Raw genomic sequence first — 23,556 nt, 5'->3', positions numbered from 1 at the left:
AAAAAAAAAAAAAAAAAAAAAAAAAAAAAAAAAAAAAAAAACACATTGCTTCAAAATGCTAATAAATAAATGAGGGGAAAGAAAGCTAAAAGTACATTCCAAGGTAACATGAACTTTACACCAAAAGAGCTCTTACAACCTCAAGGAAATTATCAGTTAACTGTTTTACTTAGAGATTTTTTTTTTAAATTTTTTCTTGAAAAAATAAAAACAGGATACATGTGCAGAATGTGCAGGTTTATTACATAGGTATAGAGGGATCTTTTAAAATGTGATCAGTCTTCAGCTCCTGGAACTAGTTTACTTTTATTTAAGGACAAAAGTAAAATGTAAACTATGTCTTTATATTTTTTATTCTATGAAGTTCATTGATCCTGCTTTTTTCTACATAAATCTGTCAAGAAAGTCATGCCATCAAACTTTTCCAAATTTGAGAAAAAAATAGATGTAAATTAAGAAAATTATATTTGCTATGCAATCTATACAGTCAATAAAAATTATGGACTGTGTAAAAGAATAGATTGTATAGCAAATTTTTTGAACTCTTAAGCCGATGATAAGAGCTTAGTAGTTTAAAAAAGGATGAGTTTGTGTCCTTTGTAGGGACATGGATGCAGCTGGAAACCATCATTCTCAGCAAACTATCGCAAGAACAGAAAACCAAACACCGCATGTTCTCACTCATAGGTGGGAACTGAACAATGAGATCACCTGGACTCAGGAAGGGGAACATCACACACTGGGGCCTATCACAGGGAGGGGGGAGGGGGGAGGGGGGAGGGATTGCATTGGGAGTTATACCCGATGTAAATGACGAGTTGATGGGTGCTGACGAGTTGATGGGTGCAGCACACCAACATGGCACAAGTATACATATGTAACAAACCTGCACGTTGTGCACATGTACCCTAGAACTTAAAGTATAATAATAAAAAAAAAGAATAAATAGTATTAATTTCTTAAACACATCCAAATTAACCTATTTGAATTTGGGTGACCTATTAAGCAACCAAAACAACTTTGGTTAATTTGAAATATTTCTGTTTTTTATTTTTATGTAAAACAGCAGACTCATTGTCTATTAAGTTGTCTAGCAATTAAAGATGATACTACCACATCTTTTCTTCTTTGGTAGCATTTAAGCAAAGTATCATTCATCCTTTCAAGGAGTGGTATGGATAATAAAAGTGAGCAAATGATCCAGAAAAATATCTTTGCCAAAATTGAAATAAGTGCTATGCTAGCAATCATAATTACAGAGCATGCAGAATTCCTCTGACTCTTTATCCTCCCTCAAGTGTTAAGAGGTTTAAGAGGTTTACTTTTTTCATTTTCCTATGTTCTACAAAAGTCTCTCAGATCCCAAAGCCTTCATGACCTTCCTTACATGTTTCATTTGTTCCTCTCTCAATAACTTCATCCAAAAAAGACTAAAATTAATTAAAATACATTCAAATCAACAGAAAAAAAATAATTGAACATAATAACATTAGTATTCTCAGTCTCCACTGTCCTCACACCAACTGTTCCACCACACATTTGAAACCTATTCGAATAAATGTGTAGTCATTTAGTTTTATTGGGGGAAATAAATTAGACTTACAGCTTAAAATGCATGAGGATGACTAAATTTTATTCCTGGAATAGAATAAAGCTTTTTAGGCATGAAGCTGAATAGAACAGTTTCAAACATCAGCCATCATTTGTTGGTTTGGAATAGGAAAAGGAGGTCCATTACAGAGAATAGAAATGACTTTTAAGACATGCTAAAATCATTTCACACATATCTCTCCCTTCTGTAATAATAAGTCACAAGCTTGTGACAATTAGTTTGATTGTGGTGATCATTTCACAATGTATAGATATTAAAACATCAAGTCTAATACCTTAAGTATATATAATTTTCATATCAATGATATGTCAACTCTTTTAAAAACTCATAAGCTTAACAGGCCTTGTTGTTTAACCATATATATATATATTTTTTTTTTTGAAGGAAGAAGTAGAGGAGGAGGAAGAGGGAGAAGGGCAGTTGAAAGAGAAGGAAAAACTCTTAAATTCTTATACCAAATCGAATGCTACTTTTTGAACCTTTTTGAAAGTGACATATTCGTTTTTCAAGAATTAATCCATTTCCAGCTTTCTGATTATCAACTAACGTGTTGAGTCAATATGTTTAAGGATCTATGCTGTATCAAGTATTGTGTTTGGCACTAAAAACGAAGACAAAAAAGAATTAAATGTAATTCCAACTTAAAACACGGTATGATACCTGATATGAGATGTTTATTACGATATAATAACTACCTTTAATTCATTACTAAATGACTAATAGTAAATAAATAAGCTCACTGCTAACTTTTGAAGAACACATGTTTTTAAATGTTAAAGATGATAAAACCTTTAGGTAAGACATTCTTGGAGCACAGGAACTTTAGTATAGACAGGCTTTTGAGAGCAAGCTGACTTTAGAATAATTATAGGATCATAATTGTAGAATTTGCATGCAAATTTATAGAATATTGACCATCAAAATATTTATCTCCATTAATAAAGAATTTTAAATAAAGAGCCAATTTTGGTATGAAATAATTGGAATAGCGATAATAGAGAATTTTTATGATTGAGAGGTTTTCTAAGAAGTAAACAAGAAAAATTATAGAATACATATCACTAGGACTAGATTTTAAACATCAATTATCATGTTCCCAGTCTGGTTTAGTCATGATCTTTCTTCAAGCAATAAAATAGGAATATTGAAGTTTATTCTCATGTTGATAATTTTTAATTTATGGCTTAGCACATTATGAAACTCAAGAAAAAAATATATTTAAGTATATTGAAAATGTTCCGGCTGTCTTATTATATGATTAAAATAAATATGATATGTTGTTTTATAATTATTCTTACCTGAATTTATGTTTCTTTTGTCTTGTAAACTTTTTCACGTGAAACTATAAAGTTCCAAATTCTTTTTACTTCCTTCTATAAAGAAAGATATATTGAAAAATAAAAACTATCAATGACAATATCAAAATTAAACATCTCAAATAATGTTTAATCCCCAGCAAAATAACAATCCTCATAGGCCTGGCATGACCATGTTCTTAGCAGTTTTGCCTGGCTCCTTAATTTGCCATTACCTGTTATTAAAGTTTGTTCTTTCTTTAATATAATTTTGTTTGAAAACTTGTTATAGTTGTCTTCCTGCACACAGTATGAAGATGATGGACTAGGAATCTCTGTAGTTTTCTCAGAGAATAATGGGTATTTCCCTACCAAAACTGAATAAATGCTAATTGAATCTATGAAATCAAACTACATGAAAATCTCTTGCCTCCCTGCTGTCATATTTCACAGGCCTTAGAATGAAGATGGGAGCAAAATGGAAATTTAAAGTGAACAAAACTCTCTGCTCCCTGATGGCCTACGAAGATAGCAGCAGCTAGAATCCATAGTCGTCTTAGTTTTTTTCCAGTCTCATGAAACTGTTTCAGAGAATTGCAGCATAACATTTTTCAGAATTTTGGAGGAAGAAGTTCCTCTGAGAGAAGGCTGAAAAATAAGTCAATTACAATTTCATAACAAGGTTAAACTCTAGAGCCATCCCATGAGGACATGTGAGGAGCAAACACTAAGTGTGATTTCTGTACTTGTTGAATACTCTTGGGGTAATCACCAAGTTATTTTGAACAAGACTCCTTATTATAAAGTGTTTTCTTTATATTAAGAGAAAGTTTGCTTCTCTATGAATTCCACCCACCTGAATGTCAGAGTCTCAACCCATCACTCTGCTTTCTAAAGGTCCACTGAATATTTGTATTTTATCTTCTGACATGAAAAAGACAAATACATTAATGCCCCCTAGTCTACATTTCTGGATTTAGCATCCTTAATTTGTTAGGATCTTTTAGTTGCTATTGAATAATTTCTAAGTATCCTTTTCAAAAAATCTATTGTCACAATTTGACATCAAGCTGTATATAGTCTATCAAGTTGAAATATGACTGCCTAATTACTTGCAATGTAACTCTTTAAGGCATATGAGACAGAAAGCGTTGTTTTTCAAATATTGCTTCACACTGATCTTTCACCAAAAGAAACCTTTAGTTTTATTCTTGTTTTTGTTTTATTTTGGTCTTATGTAAATTGCTACTGAGTTTTGGTGTTCCATATTCTTGTTCTGTGACTTCTCTTATATTGTCTTTTCTCTAACTACACTTTTTCAATATTTTATATCTAACCGTCTTTTACCTTTTAGGTTGCTGCTTTCATACTATATTTCCATGTTATAAAAACCAATGTAATATAGTTGTGTGCCCTTCATGTCTTATTAGTGAGTGCTGCATGTTTTTGGACATAAGGAAGTTTTATTTTATTGCTTTTAAGTTTTTATTGATATAACTTTTTTTTTTTTTTTTTTTTTTTTTTTGAAGCAGAGTCTTGCTCTGTCGCCCAGGCTGGAGTACCATGGCACAGTCTCAGCTCACTGCAACCTCCACCTCTGGAATTCAAGCAATTCTCCTGCCTCAGCCTCCTGAGTAGCTGGGATTACAGGTGCACACCACCATGCCCAGCTAATTTTTGTGATTTTTAGTAGAGATGGGGTTTCGCCATGTTGGTCAGGCTGGTCTCAAACTCCTGACCTCATGATCCACCTGCCTCGACCTCCCAAACTGCTGGGATTACAGGCCGTGAGCCACTGGCCCGGCCTTGATATCACTTTTAAACAGAAATAATTCAAGGTTATTTGATAAAGCCTGCTTCCAGGTTAATGAAGATCAATTAATCAGCTTAAGAAGTGTACACTTTTTGGACCACTATAAGTCTAGCCTTTTATTTACAAAGACTATAAAATATTTTATCAGAAAAAGATACATTACATGATAGTCTTCTGAATGACAATTTCCTTAAACAGAAAAGGGTTTCAATTCACTTTTCCTGATTCTTCAGGAACCTAATAATTCTGTAAAACCTAAGATATTGTATCAAATTATTAGATATATTCCAAGCATTGTGAAATGTATACATAACTACAAACTTAATATATAAAATAAACTTTCGTCATTGTGTCTATGGATATACTGAATTGTCATCTCAGAAACTGCTCAAATGTGTGAGCTATGATGATTCTAATTCACAAAGCCGAGGATCCAGAAACCCGCTTCAAATGCAAGCTCTTTACAATCTGACTTCACAACATGTATCCCCAGCTTTAAGTCCCACCCCGCTTCTTCTCCTGCTTATAATCACCCTCAGTTTACTACTCCCATTTCCAGAATAGACAGGGGTTTCCTGGCTCCCTGTTGTTACTCATTCATTCACTTATCAACCTGAATTTCTTTCCTGCCCTTTTATTTTCACTTCTATACTAAAATAACTTATTGATAGCATCAACACAATTTCTAAACACTTGGTATATTCATTTACCATTACAACGTAAAATATTGCCTTTAATATGAATTTGGCATGTATAGTTTAAAACTAGGTGCCTCTTTGGAAGTCCTATTAGCATATCAGACAACTTAGGCCAACCCTTCTCTCAGTCCTGGCTTGGTGGCATAGCTACAAATATGAAAGACAGGAGGGAACACAAAGAACATTGCTTCCTCAAAAGTAATACATTTTCATCAGTTTATGACATCTTATTTACATGATGGCTGTTGAGAAAATCATTTTTAAAACTTTAGGTGGTGTAGTGTAAAACCAAGAAAGTATTTGTTCAGTACTTGATTGAAATAACATCTCGTATTAAGTATTCTTCACACACACACACACACACAACAAACAGAAGAAAAAGAAAAGAAAGCAAACTGCAACTATGAATAAAAAAGGTAGTATAAGAAAACGAAAATCACTTCCCAACCAGGAAATGTATGGTCATTTTAGTGTTATGTTATTAAGAAAGTCAGCTGGACATTTTTATCTCTTCAGATTGAATTAGGATCCTAATGTTTCTTTAGTTTTGTATCTTTGTTTTCAATACAATAGAATATCACATTGTATAACATACATATTAAAAGACAGATTAAACACTACTTTTTTTTGAAACAGGAAATATCAGAAGTAAGACAAATAAACCAGTACAAAAAGTGGCAATGTGTTACTCTTACATGCTTACTTTTCTAACCATCAAACACACAGGTCTAGCTCTCTGTTTTCTCCATTTCATCCCACACACACACACACATACACACACACACACACACACACAGCAATAGCTAATGTGATGACTTTTAATAGGTGTCTATACTAGTTATCACACTTCTTTAAGTGATAATATGGTATTTTCTATTTTCTAGGATAATATTTTTAGCCTAGTACCTCAACATAACTAACTAGTACCTCAAAAGAACCCTCAGGTTCATCCATTTTTGTTTATTTTCACTGCTACAGGAATAATCCAGACTGAGCACCACCTCGACTTCACTTAATGTATGTGCTTTTTTTTAAAATCATACCCAATTTTCTTGTTCTTCTCAACATTCGTTATTTTTAGTTTCTAGATTTGTCTTTTTAAAACACTATTTTATGGCTGCATGGTATTCCATGGTGTATATGTGCCACATTTTCTTTATCCAGTTTATCATTGATGGGCATTTGTGTCAGTTCCAAGTCTTTGCTATTGTAAATAGTGCTGCAACAAACATATGTGTGCATGTGTCTTTATTGTAGAATGATTTGTAATCCTTTGGGTATATACCCAGTAATGTGATTGCGGGGTCAAATGGTATTTCTGGTTCTAGATCCTTGAGGAATCACCACACTGTCTTCCGCAATGGTTGAACTAATAATTTACACTCCCACCAACAGTGTAAAAGTGTTCCTATTTCTCCACAGTCTCACCAGCATCTATTGTTTCCTGACTTTTTAATAATTGCCATTCTGACTGGCATGAGATGGTATCTCATTGTGGTTGTGATTTCCATTTCTCTGATGATTAGTGATGTGGAGTAGTTTTTCATATGTTTGTTGGCCTCATGTATCTCTTCTTTTGAGAAATGTCTGTTCATTCCCTTTACCCATTTTCTAATAGGGTTATTTGTCTTTTGCTTGTTGATTTGTTTAAGTTCTTTATAGATTCTGGATATTAGATATTGGTCTGATGCATAGTTAGTGAATATTTTCTCCCATTCTGTAGGTGGTCTGTTTACTCTGTTGATAGGCATTTTTGTTGTGCAGAAGGTCTTTAGTTTAATTATATCCCACGTGTCCATTTTTTATTCTGTTGCAATTGCTTTTGTGTACTTATTCATAAATGCTTTCCTAATGCTGATGTCCAGAATGATGTTTTCTAGGCTTTCTTCTAGGATTCTTATAGTTTGAGATCTTACATTTAAAACTTTAATCATCTTGAGTTAATTTTTGCTTATGGTGAAAGGTAGGGGCAAAATTTCATTCCTCAACATACAGCTAGCTAGCTATCCCAGCACCATTTATTGAATAAGGAGTCTTTTCCCCATTGCTTGTTTTTGTTGACTTTGTCAAAGATCACACGGCTATAGGTGTGCAGCCTTTTTTCTGCATTCTGTATTCTGTTCCATTGGTTTACATGTCAGTTTTTGTAATAATACCATGCTGTTTTGGTTACTGTAGCCTTATAGCATAGTTTGAAGTCAAGTAATGTGATGTTTCCAGCTTTGTTCTTTTTTCTCGGGATTGCTTTGGCTATTCAGGCTCTTTTCTTGTTCCATATGAATTTTAGAATGGTTTTTTCTAGTTCTGTGAAAAATGAGATGAGTAGTCTGATGGGAATAGTGTTGAATCTGTAGATTTCTTTGGGCAGTATGGCTATTTTACCAATATTGATTCTTTCTGTTCATAAGCATGAAATGTTTTTCTATTTGTTTGTGTCATCTATGATTTCTTTAAGCAGTATTTTTTAGTTCTCTTTGCAGAGATCTTTCACTTCCTTGGTTAGATGTATTCCCAGGTATTTTAGTTTTGTGTGTGGCTACTAAAAATAAGATTGCATTCTTGATTTGGCTCTCAGCTTGAATATTATTGGTGTATAGAAAAGCTACTGATTTTTACACATTGATTTTTGTATCCTGAAACTTTACTGAAGTTGTTTATCAGTTCCAGGAGCATTTTGGCAGATTCTCTGGGCTTTTCTAGATATAGGATTATATCATCTATGAAGAGACATAGTTTGACTTCTTTTTCTTTTTGGATGCCTGGCATTTCTTTTTTTGTCTGACTGCTTTGGGTAGCACTTCCAGTACTATGATGAATAGGAGTGATGAGAGTGGACATCCTTGCCTTGTTCCAGTTCTCAAGGAGAATCCTTCCAGTTTTTGCCCATTCAGTACGATGATGGCTGTGGGTTTGTCATAGATGACTCTTATTATTTTAAGTTATGTTCCTTTAATGACTAGTTTCTTGAGGGTTATCTTGAGGGTTCTCATCATGAAGGGATGTTGGATTTCATCAAAAGCTGTGATGATCATATGGTTTTTAGTTTTAATTCTGTTTATGTGGTGAATCACATTTATTGATTTGCACATGTTGAACCAAACTTGCATTCCAACAATGAAGCCCACTTGTTCATGGTGAATTAACTTTTTAATATGTTGTTAATTTCAGTTTTCTGTAATTTGTTGAGGAATTTTGCATCTATATTCATCAGGGATATTGACCTCTAAGTTTCCTTTTTCACTCTGTTTTTGCCCAATTTTGGTATCAGGGTGATGCTGGCTTCATAGCGTGAGTCAGAGAGGAGTCTCTCCTCCTTGATTTTTTTGGAATGGTTTTGGTAGAATTGGTACCAGCTCTTCTTTGTACATCTGGTAGAATTTGACTATGACTGTATCTGGTCTGGGGCTTTTTTTGGTTGGTAGGTTTTTCATTACTGATTCGATTTTGGAGCTCAATATTGGTGCATTCAGGGTTTCAGTTTCTTCCTGATTCAATCTTGAGAGATTGTATTTGAGGAATTTATCTATTTCCTCTATATTTTCTAGTTTGCGTGCATAGAGGTGTTCTTAATAGTCTTTGAGGATCTTTTGTATTTCTGGGGCATCAGTTATAATGTCACCTTTGTTGTTTCTGATTGTACTTTAAAAATTATGTTTAAATTAGGTAATCTGAACCACGCCTAGAGTAAAAAGCCAAATTGAAAGACATAGAAAATTAATAATATAAAATAATGTAACTAATATATCAACTAATTAATAGGTGACTATTAAATTTAAAATCTAAATATGCTGTATCATTTGCTTTAAGAAAAATATTTATAAGATATATACAGATATATTTAATGTTAACAGCAAATATCTCTGGAAAATAAGCTTACACATATAATTTAGATTTTAGATTTTGAATAGGAGCAGTTTTTACACAAGAAACTACTTATTTGATAGTATAGCAATTAAAAGTATGAATTATTTAAAGAGCTGATGAAAGTTATAGACTTGATCCCTCTGAGGCAGATTCATTCATGGTATTCTATACATAAATATAGATCTGTAGATTAAAAGATAGGACTCCTATATGAAGCTAGTTTAATAAATATTTAAGCTGCAAGTACAGAGATAATACAGACCAGATACCAAGGTCAATGCTACATCATAATGTAAAATCCACAGAGATGGTGGGTAAACACCTATTTTAAAGTTTATAACACATCACATGCAGCGAGCTTTGCAATAGAAGAGTGGGTACAAGATTTAGTTTAGTCTTCCTTGCATAGGAATTCTCTCCCATCTCTCTAGCCTTTCATAATTGAAGTGGAGAAAGGAAGAAAGAGGATAGGGAAATTTGGATTTGAAAGATACTGTTATTATGGTATACCATCATGGGTCTCTTGCTAGGAAAAGCTTGAAAATTGACTATTTTACTAATGAGTTTTTGTAGGTTCTTCAAAAACTCTCCCCAATTCCTGAGTCTCTCCCCTCAATGGTTCCCTTGGTGAGAATAACTACTCAGAATTTATATTAGTTATTTAGTTTTGCCTCAGCATTTAGAAACCTTACAGTATCACCAATTTCTCTCCACTGATATCTACCATATGCTAGGACTGCCTTTAGAATAGAATATTACAATAAAAATCCATTTCCACATCCTGAAACACTAGTTACATCTAATATTTATATGCTCTGTGTGTAACACATGAAATCAAGAGTCTCAACTCAATTTAATCTGCATTTTTAAAATAAGAACTATAGCAAATTTCAGAAACTATTTTAGAAATTGATGATTCTTACATAAATAATGAAATTGAGGCATAAATCAAGAAGTTCTTTGAAACCAATGAGAACAAAGAGATAACGTACCAGAATCTCTGGGATGCAACAAAAGCAGTGTTAAAAGAGAAATTTATAACACCAAATGCCCACATCGGACAGCTACAAAGATCTCCAATTGACACCCTAACATCACAACTAAAAGAACTAGAGAAACAAAAGCACACACGTCCACAACCATCTGATCTTCAACAAACCTGACAAAAGCAAACAATGGGGAAAGGATTCCTTATTTAATAAATGGTGCTGGGAAAACTGGCTAACCATATGCAGAAAATTGAAACTGGACCCCTTCCTTACACCTTATACAAAAATTAATTCAAGATGGATTAAAGACTTAAATGTAAAACCCAGAAGTATAAAAACCCTAGAAGAAAATCCAAGCAATACCATTTAGGACATAGGCATGGGCAAAGATTTCATGACAAAATTGCCAACAGCAATTACAACAAAAGCAAAAATTGACAGATGGGATCTAATTAAACTAAGGAGCTTCTGTACAGCAAAAGAAACTATCATCAGAGCAAGGAGGCAACCTATAGAGTGGGAGAAAATTTTTGTAATCTATCCATCTGACGGAAGTCCAATATCCAGAATCTACAAGGAATTTAAACAAACTTACATTAAAAAAAAAAAAAAAGAAATGTGGGCAAAGGACATGAACAGACACTTCTCAAAAGAAGACTTTCATGTGGTCAACAAACATGACAAAAAACTCAACATCACTGATCATTAGAGAAATGCAAATCAAAACCACAATGAGATGCCACCATCTCACTCCAGTCAGAATGGCAATTATAAAATGTCAAGAAACAACAGATGCTGACAAGGTTGCAGAGAAATAGAATGCTTTCACACTGTTGGTGGGAATGTAAATTAGTTCAAACATTGGAGAAGATGGTGTGGAGATTTCTCAAAGATCTAGAACCCAAAATGCCATTTGAACCAGCAATCCCATTACTGGGTACATACCCAAAGTAATACAAATCATCCTACTACAAAGATAAACGCATGCATGTGTTCATTATAGCACTACTTACAATAGCAAAGACATGGAATCAACCCAAATGCCCATCAATGATAGACTGGATAAAGAAAATGTGGTACATATTTACTGTGGAATATTATGCAGCCATAAAAAAAAGAATAAGATCATGTCCTTTGCAGGGACATGGATGGAGCTGGAAGCCCTTATCCTCAGCAAACTAATGCTGGGACAGAAAACCAAATACCACATGTTCTAACTTATAAGTGGGAGCTGAACAATGAAAACATATGGACACAGGGAGGGGAGCAACACATACTGGGGCCTGTCAGGGGATGGGGTGGGGCGAGGGAGAGCATTAGGAGAAATAGCTAATGCATGCGGGCCTGAATAACTAGGTGATGGGTTGATAGTTGCAGCAAACCACCATAGCACATGTTTACCTATGTAACTAATCTGCATATCCTGCACATGTACCCTGGAACTTAAAATAAAAATTAAAATTAAAAAAAGAAATCAATTATTCTTTTTTAATTATGAAAAATAAATCATTTTATTAATTAAACCTAAGGTCTGCTATTCATGTTAAATATATCCTTTAGAAGTAATACTAGGAGAGGTGGTTGAACAATTTTGTCCATTGAGATTGCCCAGGAGCTGCTTCAGTTGTAGAAGTTGGAGAAGATGAGTTAGACCCAATAAAAGTCACTGGTTAGTGATTTATAGACAATATCAAGTAGTCTATAAATCATTTAGGGGGTTTGAATTGGAACTCTACAAATAGAAAAATCATGTCTCCTAGTCTCCCAATTACTAGTGCTCTTAGAACTTCTCTTTCATCATTTAACAATTGCAGGCCGGGCGCGGTGGCTCAAGCCTGTAATCCCAGCACTTTGGGAGGCCGAGACGGGCAGATCACGAGGTCAGGATATCGAGACCATCCTGGCTGACACGGTGAAACCCCGTCTCTACTAAAAAATACGAAAACTTAGCCGGGCGAGGTGGCGGGCGCCTGTAGTCCCAGCTACTCGGGAGGCTGAGGCAGGAGAATGGCGTAAACCCGGGAGGTGGAGCTTGCAGTGAGCTGAGATCCGGCCACTGCACTCCAGCCTGGGCGACAGAGCGAGACTCTGTCTCAAAAAAAAAAAAAAAAACAAACAACAAAAAAAAAACAAAAAAACAATTGCAACTACAACACAAAAACTTCCTTCATTTTCAGTACTATCCAACAAACCCAGAATCTCCCCACTGGGATTTATTATATTCATACCGTTTCTAGGCAGAAAATAGTTTTCATTAAGATGTAAATTTAATGAATTTCTGAGAAACTTGTTTCTGCTCCATTTGGCATGGTGCCTTGTAGACTTAGTCCAGGTGCTTCCTAATCATCACAAAAGTGGAAACCAAGAGCTGAAGACCAGTTTTAAGCAAATATTTTCTGTTAGACTTTTCAACCTGCCAACAACTTTTTCATGTTTTTTTTTTTTATCAAAGCAATTGGGAAAAAACCAGAATCACATGATCTTTAGATGAATGTAACTAGATGAATTTAAATTATTAATTAAAAATTTAAAATTTATTTTAAATTTCAGGAAGTCCTAAATTTTATTTTATTTTAAATTTAGGAAGTCCCTCACCATCTCATTATTTTTATCTCTAGCTCAAACATGGGTGGAAACATGCTTAAGAACAGCCACGCTGATTGAAAATTTATGAGAATTATACATAAAATATATATATGTGAACAATTTCAAACAAAAAGGGAACACAGAAGACTAAACATGACACTTAAGGAGAAAATACTGTGACACGTTACAGAAAAAAATGGAAATATCTACGATACAGAGAGATCTGGAAAACCCTTCAGAAATAAAGAGCAGATGATCTTAAAAGAAGTAAGAATGATGTTGCCATTTGATTTCTTAAAGGTTGCACTGAAAGAATTGAGTCAAGAACTTAGAACCTAAAATTTTGTAATATAAATGTAAGGATATCACAAAGATATTCTCAGATAAACAAAGCCTAAGAAACTTTACCACAATAAATGTAACTTTCAAGAATTCTTGGAAGAAGCATAAAGCAATAGAATAACATAATGAATAAGTTTAAGATCAGCTCCTCAATTTGATAGCTCTGTCATTGATGACCTCAAGTAAGATATTTAACCTCCTTAAACTTCAATTTCTTCATCTTTAAAGCAGGAACAATGATAGTCCATATCCCAGAGGACTATGATGATTAAATAGATTAATGTGGCCAGGCATGGTGGCTCACACCTGTAATACCAGCACTTCGGGAGGCAAAGGTGGGTGGATTACCTGAAGTCAGGAGTTCGAGACCAGCCTCACCAATACAGTGAAACCCCGACGCTACTAAAAATACCAAAATTAGCCAGGCGTGGTGACATGCTCCTGTAGTTCTAGCTACTCGGGAGGCTGAGACAGGATAATTGTTTGAACCCAGGAAGCGGAGGTTGCAGTGAGCTGAGATCTGCCACTGCACTCCAGTCTGGGCGACAGAGCAAGACTCCATCTCAAAAATAAATAAATAACAATAAATAAATAGATTAATGTATTTCATACATTTATAAGACTGCAGTAACAACAGTAAGCATTCTATCAGTGCTGTCTACTAAAACCTTTTGACATCATATTCAATGGTGAAAAGAAGATAAAGGCATACAGATTGGTCAAGAAGAAGTTTAAATTTCCTTATTCAAAATTACATAATTTTGCACATAGAAAATCCTAAGGATCTAGCCCCCTCACCACCCTCAAAAAGCTGCTAAAACCGAAAGATAAATTTAACAAAACCTTGGGATACAAAATTAATATATAAAAATCAATTTGTTACTACATACTAACAACAATTGTAAAATTAAATTTAATTTAATTTTAAAAGTACCTTTTATAATATCAAAATAAAGCATTAGGTATAAATTTTATCAAGGATGTTTAATATTTCTACATTTAAAACTAAAAAAATATTGCTATGAAAAAAATCTAAGTAAATTAAGATATCTTAAGGATTCCAAACGTTAAGTGACTGTGTTCCTTTAGGTGAAAATAACAACATATTGCAGGAAAATAAATTAGAAATTTTCCCAGTAAACTAGTGCATGCAGACAACTCAAACTACCACAAGGTGGCAGCACATCCCCATGATAGCACCGTCATTACCTGTCCTAGTCGGTGGCAAAAAGTCATGGTGGGTTTCTGAGACGATGTTCCTATTAAGTCCTAACTATTCAATCTAGAAAGAACTTCGGGATCAATTGAGCCCACACTTTCCTTCAGAGTCCAAAGAGGAAACTGAATTTCTGAAGATTTAGGCAACTTATCAAAGGTCAAAAATAGTTCATGACAGAACCAGGATTAGAACCTTATCTTTTAGTTTCCAGGGCAGACCCCCTCACAGTATTATAAACATTCACTGTGGCCTTTCTGTATCCCGGATCCTCTATCAACTGTTATTTCTAAGAGAAATGATACTGTGGAATAACAAAATATGTAAACTAAGCAGTGAGCAAAATTTTTGCTTAGGTCCTCCTGATAGAGGCAGGAGGCAGGGAAATTCTAGGCAGACGGAGATGGGGCGGGTTCCTGGTGAAAACCCACCTTCATGCCAAAGTGGCCTGAGACCTGCAGCCCAAAGTGAGAACTTCTATTCCTCTTTGCCGACTCTCTCCCAATTGGCTCTTTCTGAGTAATGTCTTTTTACTAGTTGAACACTGGCTTTTCCAAAACTACCTACGGCCTGCCCCACCCCCATCCTGTGCCTATAAAGACCCCAGACTCAGTCAATAGAGAAGAGAGGCAGTTTGACTTCACTGAGGCAGCTTCACTTCAGGGAATAGCTGGCTGGACTTCGTGAACAGAGCCGGCCGGACTTTGGGGGAAAGACTACCTGCTTGTGCCATCCCTGTCCAGCTCCCCTGTCTGCTGAGAACCATTTCCATCACTTCATAAAATTCTCCACCTTCACCATCCTTCAAGGCCAACCTCATTCTTCTTGGACACTGGACAAGAGCTCAGAACCCAATGAGTGCAGGTACCCAAAAAAGGCTGCTACACTGGCCCTTTGCCCTTGCCAGCAGAGGGCAGCCACCCCATGCAATGAGGCAAGGGGCCAACTGAGCTGATAACACACTGCTGTCTGCAGATGGCAGAGCTATGAGAGCACTGTAAACATGCCGTCTGGGGTTTTGGGGTGGCAGGCACTCCCACCTGGGTGCCACTGCAGGCTCCGCACTGAGCTTGCTCCTGCTGGTGCCCAGAGCGGCTGCCTGGATCCCACTCACTTACTCATATGCTCTCTCTCACAAAGGGTTGAGTGTGGTGGGCCAAGTAAACAGGGTACCCCCATCATGAGTCTGACAAAGGGGCTGAGAAAAATCCTGCATCACTCCAAACCTTTTTCTAGTTCCAGCTCTCCCTGACCTAACACTCTCCTTTCAGTATCTTCCCATTTCCTAATCCCTTTCCCACAATAAAATAGGAGATATTCTGATATCAAGAAACTTATTCATATTTTGGCTGAACTTCATTTGTTTACTTTGATGTTAAAAGGAATAGATATCTCTCATGTTTAAGTAATACTGGGCTATAGAAGTAGATTAACCTTTTACTTGACCTTAAAGTTAGATTCTCATTAAAGCTGAACCCAGTCAGGTAACTACGTATTCTGGTTTTCCTGGGCCTGAGAGGTTTCTCAGTTCTAAAATAGGGAAAGTTCTGAGGTGGGCAACCAGGATGGTTGGTCACCCTAGCTCATGTATGTGAAACTGGGGTTTGAGAGGATGTACAATATGATAGACCAGACAAAACAAAATGCATCTGACCATCCCTTTTTGTATCTCTTGCCATCTCTCACTTCACTTCAGCCCACATATATAGGACTAAATGTAAGTCTCTGCTATGGTTTGAATGTTTTTGTCGACTCCAAACTCATGTGTTGGAAACTTAATCATCCATAACAGTGTTGGGAGGTGGCACGAAATGGGAGGTGTTTAGGTCATGAGGGCTCAGTCCTAATGAATGAATTAATGCTGCAATAAAGAGGCTTTTGGAAGTGGGTTCCCCTTCTGCTCTTCTGCCATGTGAGGAACACTTTGGATCCTCCCTTTGGAGGATGCAGCATTCAAGGCACTGTCTTGGAAGCAGACACCAAACCTGCCAGTGTCTTGATCTTGGACATCCCAGTCTCCAGAACTGTAAGAAATAAATTTCTGTTCTTAATAAATTTCTCCAGAATACACTGTAATGTATTCTGTTACAGCAACACGAAACTAACCAAGACACACACTGTGCTAGGCCACAGGAATTCAAGGATGAAATATAGTATTATCTCTACTCTGAGTAGGGTAGCAAATTTTTGCACAGATATGATTCCTGGACAAAATTTTTACTAAATATGCTTTAGGAAAATTCTCATATCAACCTGGCTTATTTTACAAATACAGTAAATCAAATATGTATGCACCATTTTTGTGCCTATTTCCAACAAAACATAGTCTTTATTTTTTTTAATTTTTTTTTATTATACTTTAAGTTCTAGGGTACATGTGCATAATGTGCAGGTTTGTTACATATGTATACTTGTGCCATGTTGGTGTGCTGCACCCATCAACTCGTCAGCACCCATCAACTCGTCATTTACATCAGGTATAACTCCCAATGCAATCCCTCCCCCTCCGCCCTCCCCACGATAGGCCCCGGTGTGTGATGTTCCCCTTCCCGAGTCCAAGTGATCTCATTGTTCAATTCCCACCTATGAGTGAGAACATGCGGTGTTAACACTTTTACACTGTTGGTGGGATTGTAAACTAGTTCAACCATTATGGAAAACAGTATGGCGATTCCTCAAGGATCCAGAACTAGAAGTACCATATGACCCAGCCATCCCATTACTGGGTATATACCCAAAGGATTATAAAACATAGTCTTTTTTAAAAAACTGTAGATAGTTTGTGATAATAGCTAACTTCTGCCAACTCCTTACCAACTTTCTGGAATTCTGCTCTCTGTCTGACTCTAATAACTCTTCAAGGGAAAATCTGTTATTGTCCTCAGGCTTCAAACCAGAAAATTGAGGACTAAATCAGAAAAGTACAATTAATCAAGCACAACATCATACAAATAACAGTGGGAAAAGTAGGTTTCAAGCCCAAATCTGTTAACTCTAAAGCCTATGCCCTCACCCACTTCACTGAACCACTTCTCATCTACAGGGGATCTTGTTCTGTCAAGAACTTTCTGCGTTAATGAAAATGTCTTATATCTGCTCTTTCCAGTATAGAGTAGCCCCTAGCCACATGTGACCATTAAACATTTGAAATACTGACTTATGTCACTGAAGGACTGAATTTTTAACTTTATTTCATTTTAATTAATTTAAATAGTCACATAGGACTAATGGCTACTGTACTGGACAGCACAGGCCTGGGTTTGTATTATGTCATGTGAATGTAACAGAGTAGATCAATGTAGTGTAACATAAAAAGAATGGACATTAGAATCAGGCCATTCAGCCTGCAATTCGTACCCATACCACTCAACCACTGTGTGAATTAGAGTAACATTTTTTCTTTAAATCTCTCTGAGACTCAGTTGCCTCATCTATAAAATGAGAATAATTATAATTATACTAGATAATTGCTCTAAGTTTCAAAAACATATATACAGTATATCAATAATCAATAAACATGTTTCATTTGCTCCTTAAAGATCTAAAATGGTTGAGAAGGAAATTGCATGAGCTTTATTTGTCCAATATTTCTTCCAATATTTGACAATCTAAGTCAGAAAATTCTTCTGTAGCTCTCTCATTGTAATATAACTTGGTTTCTTTCATTACATTTTCTCTCTAGAATTATTGTTGGGATTAAAGTCAGAATCATACATGTAAAATAACCCAGTTATCTCAGTCACCAGCACATAGTTAAGCTCAGTAAGTATTTTCCCCCTCCAGTCCTTCAGCCAGGACTCAGAAAAATGTTTTTGAAAAAAAATTCACAAACATCCTTGATGGAGTGGTTAGGGGGAAGTTACCTCTACTTCTTCAAAGTCAAAGGATAACTGAATTCTCACTTTAGACTCAGGCATGTGCAAGAAACAGGTACTGTACCATCATTTCACAGGTGAATCTATGTTAGGATGGCTGAAGACAGTGTCATCTAATGGATGGTGCCTGGAGGGTCATGAGAAGAAGCCAGGCTCTAATTTTATTTTGATGCTTACTGGTTCGGCGGTAAGTCACTTTCTCATTCAGTACCTCAGATTTCCCAGCTAGGAAGTGGGTAGAATCACCTCAGATCTCCCTCAGAATTCTGTTAGGATGAAGATCCTCAATAATATGAAACTTCTCAGCAGCGTAAACTACATTTTCATGTTAACAGTATCTCTTGACCATCTACCATACCACTGTGCATTATATAAATATTTTTAAACACTTCTATGAACTGTAAAGCATTCATCATTTGGTAAAACAGAAAAAATGTCATCTTCATTTTAATAATTTGGAAATGGATTTTCAACAGACCGATTTGTCCAAGCTGTACTCAAGTCCAATATCCTAGACCACACAACCACTAACTTGATCACACTCTTGCAGAGAAAGAGGCTAAAACTTGATCCATAGTGTATTTAAATAAATTCATAGGCTGGGCCCAGTGGCTCGCACCTGTAATCCCAGCACTTTGGGAGGTCAAGGCAGGAGGATCACTTGAAGTCAGGAGTTCAAGACCAGCCTGGCCAACATAATGAAACCCCATCTCTACTAAAAATACAAAACTTAGCCAGGCATGGTGGTTCACGTCTGTAATCTCAGCTACTCAGGAGGCTGAGGCAGGAGAATTACTTGAACCCCGGAGGTGGAGGTTGCAGTGAGCCGAGATCACACCACTGCCCTCCAGCCTGAACGACAAAGAGAGACGCAGTCTAAAAAATTAAAATAAAATAAAATAAATTGGTAGGTTTAGCCTCTTGTGAAAGTGGTATGATTGGTGCTTCAGAAGAACTTACTTGAATGAAAAGTGTTACCAGACGCTGGAATCAAATGACTGGGGACAGGTCTGGGGAATGTGGGCTGGATGGCTGGGCCTTGGTGCAGCTCCTCCCTGTTCTCTCTCCCAACAGCCTATGGAGAAGGTGATTGAGGAGCAGCCTTTCCAAGCTGCAGTTTTCCTTGCCAGCCACTAGGTGGATACCCAGTGTAATCCTGTGGAGCTAGTGTAAATGGCTTAGAGGGTTTAGGATTTCCAGAGTTAATGGCCCCATCGGCAGGGACTAGGCCAGGGCTGAATGCGAGTGAACAGACTCTCAACAGCACGATTAAGCCCTGAGATTTAATCATTTGGTCAGAAGTAGACATGGAAACAAAATAATAGCAGGCCTCCAATCCTGTCCACACCCTGGTCATTCCTGCCACTGCAGGATCCTTCTTTGGACTTTCAGGGTTCAAATCTCAGCTCCCCTTAGCATCCTTCCAGCCCTGAAACACCAGCATTCTAGAAATCATGACCCAGAGCTCAGGTGTCAGGTTAGGGCCTTAGCCCTGGGTATGAGAGGTGTTGACCCCTCTCAGAACCTGTTAAATCAGAAAAGAACTCTGTCTGAAGTTACAAAGAGAGGCTGACCAGGAAGAGACAGCAGGAACCAAGTAACCTGTGCAGAGGCTTCTGAAGATGGTGAAGAGAGTGAAAAATAAGTCTTTGGCAAGGAAGAAGCTTTTTATTTTGCACTTGTTTCCTTAGTCCAAATTTGCAAAACCCTGTCTATAAAATAACCCCTGGTATGTATACCCTCTTGGGTCTTTTCTTCTACGCAGTAGGAAGGTCTGACACACGCCCCTCCTGGATGCCCCTCAATGACTCCTTCCTCAAACTGTTGCTGCTGCGGAGCCATCTGTCACCCTCCCAGCGTCTGCAGCCCTCTCTGGAAAGCTCAGCTCCCAGCAAGCTGAGGCCCAGGTTCAGGGACGGATGCCACAGTCACAGAGGATCACTGCTAAATGGGGAGGGCACGGAGGAAAGAACAGACTCATTTTAAACTTTACAGAAGTAAAGAACACTCTAGACATTTGTTTATAATTCAAATAAATATGTGTGGGACAGATTCTATGAGTAAAACATTATTTTTAAAGGCTAGTTCCTGACCCCAACAATCATAAATTATGCCCTTACTGATGGAGCAAGAAAGCACTGTATAATCTGTACCACTTTGCCAATCAATCAATACCTGTTAAAACTGTAAATTTTGAAGAGGACAAGGTACTTAAATTCATTATATATACAGTTATATACATATATATATGTGAGATCATATATTTTTCAGGCATGAGGATCTGATGAGATGAGAATGGGGATGGTTTGAATTAAAGGAGGCTACCCACTTCTCTAAATGAGGGTCTGAACTACAGTTGGGAATTCAATTTAAAAAAAAAAGAAATTTAAGATTCAAAAGTGATAAATAGCAGATGAAGTAACAAACTATCATGAAGACTTAAAGGAAGGAGCCAGAACCCATTTAGCTGATTTCAAGAAGTCAGGCAAGATTGAAATAGTTCATGAAGGGGAGAAAAGGGGGCTTGAAAAAAACAAGAATCTCAAGCAAAGGGACATATAAGAGCAAAAGCACTGAACTAAGAAAACCCAAAAGCCAAGTCTGCATTAAATGGGGAAAAAAATATGGTCTGATTTGGCAAGTATATAAAGTACATTATTAGGAAGTATTTGAATAAGTGATTGGAGTGGTAGATTAAGACTGTTGTGTGGAGGCTTTGAATGTTGGACTATTCTCAATATTACTACTTACTTCAATAAGAAATTAGGAAGGTCTTGTAATTTCTTTTAAAAACTGTTCCAAAACATGCTGTCAAAGATTAAGCACCAGGAAAGACAAAGAAAGGGACATGGTTATTCTGTGTCTAAGTTTCTCAAATCCAATCAAAGAATCAAAATCTCAGCTGCCTAGATCTGTCCCTTCTGTCATCCTCTGATCCAACTGCCAACCCCACCATCCACCCATATCACCCCCTGGGGAGAACGCCTAGTCCCTGAGCTGATCTCAGCCTTGAATTTGCACCAACGTCTCTGATTAGCAGGAGTATTCCTAATTTTATATTATAAAAAGTTTTCCTCATAAACACATCAAGTTTGGATTTTAAAAGAATACGGTTATACAGTAAATCATGTTTGCTTTCATTGACAAAAGATGAGATAGAGAGGTGAGTAGTAAGGGCTATGGACAAGGTATATCTAGGGAAGTTTTAAATATGTAACAAGATGTCAAGGAAACAAAGTGAAAAATAAAAACAAAATAAAATAAATAATGTATGTACATATCAAATTGCAAAGCAATTCTAGTGAAGTCTGAAAGTAATGTGTGAGATTCAAAGTGAGTAATCAGATGAAGTATAAGAACCAATTGTCAAATCTGCAGATATTTTATCTGCATGCCAAACATTCTGCCTCTTTGAACATCACTGAGTAACTAATCAGTTTTTTCAAAAATCCATTCAGTTACGTCTAGCAGAACAAAGATAAACATATGACCTACAAATTTGCATGATGTTCTGTTCACTTGTGGCATTTGGGGGGTAATAGTAAAATGAATGAGGTGTCTACTCATGCCACCTTTAGGCTAATGTCCTAACATGCTAATATTTAGGATGGCTAGCTATGAGGCTGCCCTCTCAGTTCCCGTAGCCCCAGAAATACGAGATTCTTCCCAAACAAAATTGTCTGTGATATAGGCAAGCAATTCTATTGTTACTTTCTTGCCCTTTTCCACCCTAAACCCCTGCCTATACTTCCAGGTCTCTCTTCTATTTTTCTGTCTCAGTCTCTCTCTGGCATATGTGAAGGGCTAGAAACTGCCCTCCCCAATCCCTGTCCACACTGGAAGAAAATGAACATAAGAGAGCAGAGCTATTCCCCCAGGGCTCCACATGGCTGATTTCCATAGGAAACAATCAACTTGACTCTGGTCTGATTGTTCGGGTGTAGAGGCCGGATGAGAGGGAGGTGGAGGTAGCCCTGAAAAGGGCAGCTCTGCCCACAGCTCTCATGAGAGTCAGGACTGAGACTGGAGTCATGACAGATGGGGTATGAATACCAGACCGGCACCTTGAAAAAGTTTCTCATGGGCCTGCAGAGGGATAGGAGCAGAGACCAGATCTGGGGCCATCCCTGCTTCTGACCCACCCTCCACTTGTCAAAGAGGCAATGAGCAATCTACAGCTCCCTACACAAGTTTTGGTGAAAATACGCCACCCTAAGAAGACAACAAACTTTCCTCTGGGAAACGATGGTTTGTTAAGGGCAACTTCACCAAAATACACCATTTGCAGAGCTAGTATATGGCCACTGACATTGAATCTTGTCACTTCTCTGTGTAGAAATGCCACAATGTCTCCCCATGGTCAGCAGGGCCAAATCCAAACACCTGAGGTTGATCATAGTTTACCCGATCTCATCCGTAACCAGACTTCTACACACACACGCCACACACACACACAGTGACTACCAATCTATGTACTGGTACCTTAGAATAGTCCCTCTTCCCAGGACACCCTAATTACTCTCGAGTTTGTGTTTTCCCTGCCATTCCTACTGCTCAGACTACTTCTGTTTTCACTGTTTTGGGTACAGCTTAAACGTCTTTATAACTCTGACTTCTCTCTGTACAAACTTCCTTTCTCTGTGTCATGTAGTACTGAGTCAATACTTACACATTAGCAAATATCACATTTTCTGTGGCTATGTAATACTCTGTCTTTGTAATAGACATAAATCCCCTTGAAGGATTTGGTGGGGCCTTATGTTTTTATTCCAAGACTAGATCCTGGTGACAGTTTTTAAAAATGCCTATGGAATTGAATTGTTTTATTCTGGCCATTTCTCAAGATTATAGATGTTATTGGAGCATAGGTTATGCTGTGCCGTGTTCTTCCTTTAAATTCCCCTGCTGTCCTGTCAGGTCCACGAAGTATAAAGTAGCTTATACAGTGGGTGGTTAAAAAGTATATTTGCCTACAGATTACCACTTTGTTGGTGACTTCTGCATGCCAGCCATTTTACATATACAGTATAAAACCTTCATTCTCAAAACCATTCTGGGAGGGTCAAGCCTTCTCACAGTTACAGATAATGAAATCTGAAGCTCGCTAACTGCCACACAGTAGTTAGTATTAGAAGTGTTACTGGAACCCTGGCTCAACTCTGATGCTTTTTCCACGGTCCCTTATGTTCTCACTAAGCTCATAGAATTATTAAGAAATTTATGCTTCAGTTTCTGCTATTGTGCTTTTCCTATGTCTCAGAGAAAA

This window comes from Theropithecus gelada, chromosome 11 (assembly GCF_003255815.1).
Source record: "Theropithecus gelada isolate Dixy chromosome 11, Tgel_1.0, whole genome shotgun sequence".
NCBI lineage: Eukaryota > Metazoa > Chordata > Mammalia > Primates > Cercopithecidae > Theropithecus > Theropithecus gelada.
The sequence above is the reverse complement of the archived record's forward strand: the minus strand, read 5'-3'. Positions refer to the sequence as shown.